Genomic DNA, 4,545 nt, shown 5'->3' with positions numbered 1-4,545 from the left:
GCTTTTGTTTCCATGGGTACCATTTGACCTTACTCACCCAAATTCCAGCTATTTTTGCTGATTTATAGTGACCTTTGTGACTTGTAAATGTTTTTCAAATTCTAAATGGAATTTTATGTGTGCTTTTATCTAACACAAGTTTCATTAATATGTGAATTCTGCTAAGTATTGGGGGCTGAAAGGTGAGATACCTGAGGAAATTTAACTTCTTTTCACCTGTTTTTTGGAATGTCCATGGAGTCTTGTGTGTGCTGAGTGGATTTGGCTCAGAGTTGTTGGTATTTGCTTTAGGGAGGGTGGAGCTGAACCAAGTTCTCTTTTTCTTTCGAGGTGTTTTTCTTAACTCTTAATCTGCTGAATTTTTAGAAAATATGTAACACACACAGGTAGTGAGGAGAATTGCATTCCTGGCTGGGGGATTGGTAGGTTTCCAGGAAAGTAGTGCTGTTTAACCCCTTTATTGCCAACTATGGAGAAGGCAATGGCAACCCACTCCAGTACTCTTGCCTGGAAACTCCCATGGACAGAGGAGCCTGGTAGGCTGCAGTCCATGGGGTCGCTAAGAGTCGGACACGACTGAGCGACTTCACTTTCACTTTTCCCTCTCAAGCACTGAAGGAAATGGCAACCCACTCCAGTATTCTTGCCTGGAGAATCCCAGGGACGTGGGAGCCTGGTGGGCTGCGGTCTATGGGGTCGCACAGAGTCAGACACGACTGAAGTGACTTAGCATAGCATACCATACCTCAATGCTTTACCATATTCTGTCTTTCTCATTGCTTTTTCTGTAAGAACTCTGTGGAAATGAGAGCCTAGGAGGAGCATTGCAATCCACTTCTCTTTGTGTCTGTGTATGTATGTGGGGGTGGATAGAGTGGGTGAGATTGCTGGTTTGCCTTTGTTACCCATAGCTTAGTTTTCTTGAACTATAGGCTAAAAGTGAAGTCAAAGGGGTTTCGCCTACTCCACCTTTTCTAGTGTGTGTCCTCGGGAACTCCGTTAAGAATACATTTTATAAAACTGCACTCGTTTGGACTGAGTGTGCCTGAAGATTGTTTGTTTGCATCTGAGGAGTTACTGATCCCTTTAGCTGCTGTATACCTTTCCAAGTTATGCGGGTTCTAAGAGCAGATCAACTGATGAGAATACAGAACTCACAAGTTACCAAAGATTTGCTCTTTACTCTCTGAGGTAGCTTGTGTGGAAAGGACACAAGGAGCCTAAGTTGAAAAAGTGGTGAGGATCATCTTTTTAAACCATCTGGTTGTTCAAGATGCAAACGTGTGTAGTGAAGCCAGGCTGTCTGGTATTCCATTCCTTGGTTCTTCTTCAGTCTGTCTCCTGGGCCATGAGCTTATCCCTCGTCCACCATTATTTCAGTTCCTTTCGGAAGCCCTTAAGACGAAGGAAGATAAAAATGCTAAATGAACAGTGTTTTCTTACTTTTTAGCAATGATGAGCGTGGGTGTCAGATAGACTGATTTCTGAAATATGTGTAAGGGGAGTAAGTATAACCAGGATGTTAGGAGGCTGCAGAGTATTTCTGCATTTTGTAGACTGCGTGTCTTCTCACACAATCAAGGATTGATCTGTTTTAAGAAAGACCATTGCATCTTGATTCAGCTAGGAGCCTAACTTTGTAAAACATGCTTAGTGTGGGATTAGAGACAGTACAAGGTATGTAATTTTTAAAATCTTGTTTATTGTTGGATGCCTATGTTAAATTTTTACCATGTTGCAGTTTCTAAAACCAAAGTGAGAGTGAAAGTACGTTGTTGTAGACCCCTGTCCATCCAAAATGAGAGCAAGGATGAAGGATGCTAGGCAGAATTTTAAACAAATATTAGGAAAGGTGAAGATTATAAAAGAAGTGGAGTTGTTCATGCTTCTTTCCTCTTAAAGATACTAACTTTGATCCAAAAGGTCGCTCAAAACCAAGCAATATGCAGAGAACTTTATACAAGTCATTTGTGTTTTTTAAAAGTTACACAGGGATTACATAGTTTGAAAAGAGGGAGGAGAACCTACAGGAATGTTATTGAGAGTGCAATGACAGCATGATACCTTAAAAATTTGCCCTCTGCCTGCCTAGTCTTTATAAACACACGGCCCAAGGATCACTGGATAATGTTACTTTCACTTGTCTCTAAGGCAATCCTCCTTCACAGAAGGTGAAACGGAGGGAATGCCTCAGCATTTAAATCTCTTGAGAGAGTTGTAAATGTTAGGATATTTTTATAAAAAGAGTTGAATCTTTTATGACCTGTAAATTGTTTATTTAAAAAGCTAAGAAAATAGTAACAAGTGAGGAATGATTTAACTTTGTTGATGGGCATACAGGTCAGAATAGACTAATTTTATTCCCCGTGTGGTAAAATCACCTTTTGTTACCCCTGGGGTGCTCAGTGTATTTTGTAAATGGATTGCCAAGTTATTCTTGGAGAGTGTTATATTTTCAGTGAAATGTAATAGGGGCTTAAAAGATAAGGTGTGAATTAGAAGAACAGGTTAAAAGCATGTTTATTAACAAGAAATATTCGGTATTGTAGAGAAACAAAGTTTGTATATGCAGGTGGTGTCTTCTCTCATTTTGTGTCTCAGTTGAAATCAACTGACTACCAAAAGCATCCCCATATTCAAACAAACCTTGTGTTTTTCTTTATTATGTTGAACCTTCTATTTATCACTTTTGTTTGAAAGCAGTAGGGGAAAAAATCACCTCTTGCTAACCAGCAGAGCACCATTGATTGGTTGTCCCTGATTAGGGTTAGATGAGACCGTGCCAACCCTCTCTTCCTGCCCTGCTGTCTGTAATTCCCTCCCTCTTTGTTTTTTAATATTGCCCACCTGCTATAAGAACTGATCCCAGTCCTTTGGATAGCCAGGCCTTTGGGGAATCAGTAGTAGTAAAAGATGTTGATGCTAAAATTTCTTAAAACTTCAAAGCTAAAATTGAAAAGTAAAGAATATTTTAATCACTATGAACATATCTTATTATCTACCTGCTTTTTTTTTAAAACAATTTTTCTTGTTTTTCCAAACAGTTTTTCTAATTGAAGAACTCTTTTTTAAGAGAGTAAAGTTACTGAAGGAAAAGAGAAATTGAGACCAGTATTTTAAGGAATTTTACCACTGATTACAGGATAACTCTGGGTGAATCATTGTTCTTTCAACTTTGAGATTCTTACTTCATTATTAAAGCTTGCTATGAATGGTAGTCTTAAAATTTTAGAGTTGGAAGGGACTTTAAATGTCATCAAGCCCAAACACCCACTCAGTGCAGCAGCAATCCCTTCTTACAGTTGTAGGTTGGAAATTGGATAAATAACCAAAGGAGGAAAAAAGCATAGATTTTGGATTCTACATTTCCTTTAGTAAATCTCAGGATCTTGGAAGAAAGTGATCATGTAAAAGGAAGAGATACCCTAGAAACTGAGACTGAGAGAGAAAAGATTGAAGAAAGTGACACTGTTGCATAGCTCTGTGACAATTAGGGAGTATCAATTTGTCCTTTAAATAGTTGCTTAAATTTCTTCCCTCCAAGAAGGGGGATGAGATGGATAAGGGGACACAAGAAAGACTTGTCATAATGAACTGAATTAAGAGAAACACGTAGCATTCGTGTGTGGAAGCAATGTTATATGGAAGATGGGAAATTTTATCCTTGGTTGTGATTATAAGTGGTCTTTAGGCAGTAGCCGCTTTGGCATTCTGTCAGGGTAGCAGATACAGATAGGGTTTATGGTGTCTTAGATGGTTTTTCCAGGTTTCTGATTCTGTGACTTATTCCCTGTTTTAGGAATAATACTGTTTGAAAGCAATAGGATTTTCTTTTAAGACTTAGCATACTTTAAGGATCCAGCAGAGGCTGATTTATAAATTGTCTTTGATCCTAAAGGTTGCAGAAAACCAAGGTAGTAGGCTTTTATCTCAGATATAGCTGCCTTTTTAAAAATATGTTTGAACTTGAGGATCAAGTAAAAAGGTAACGCTCACTTGTTTTTTTTTTTCCCCCTAGAGTAGCTCATACTTTATTTGGGGTCTTCACCTTTCTGGCTGTTAACCCTAACCATCTTTTTTTATTGGTGTATAATTAACATATAATAAACTGCATATATTTAGTGCACAATTTGTGAAGCCATTACCATAGTCAAGATAATGAATATATCTCACACCCTCAACAGTTCCTTCTGCCTCATTGTAATCTCTCCTTCTCACCCCTCCTTGTGCCCCAGTGCTCAGGTAACTAACCAGTGATTTGCTTTCTTTAACTGTAGATTGTATCTTCTAGAAGCTTATATAAGTGGTATTATACACAATATGAACCCTTCCTTTTGGCTTCTTTCAGCGTAATGTATTTATGTTAGCTATATTAATAGCTCATTCTTTTTTTTTTTTTAATTGCAGAGTGGTATTACATTGTATGGGTTTACCATAATTTATTTTTTTTATAATTTTATTTATTTATTTTGGCTGTGCTGGGTCTTCATTGCTGCCCAGGCTTCTCTTTAGTTGTAGTGCACAGGTTTCTCATTGTGGTGCCTT

At 38.1% G+C, this 4,545-nt stretch overlaps 1 protein-coding gene across 5 annotated transcripts in view; it reads left to right on the top strand.

Annotated features, from left to right (window-relative positions):
• The window catches only part of DIAPH1 (diaphanous related formin 1), a 112,197-nt gene that overhangs the window by 1,879 nt on the left and 105,773 nt on the right, over positions 1-4,545 (top strand). The gene's annotated exons all lie outside the window — the stretch shown is intronic.

This window comes from Giraffa tippelskirchi, chromosome 6 (genome assembly GCF_054371585.1).
Source record: "Giraffa tippelskirchi isolate mGirTip1 chromosome 6, T2T-mGirTip1v1.2.pri, whole genome shotgun sequence".
NCBI classification, from domain to species: domain Eukaryota; kingdom Metazoa; phylum Chordata; class Mammalia; order Artiodactyla; family Giraffidae; genus Giraffa; species Giraffa tippelskirchi.
This window is presented reverse-complemented; position numbering and strand designations above follow the sequence as displayed.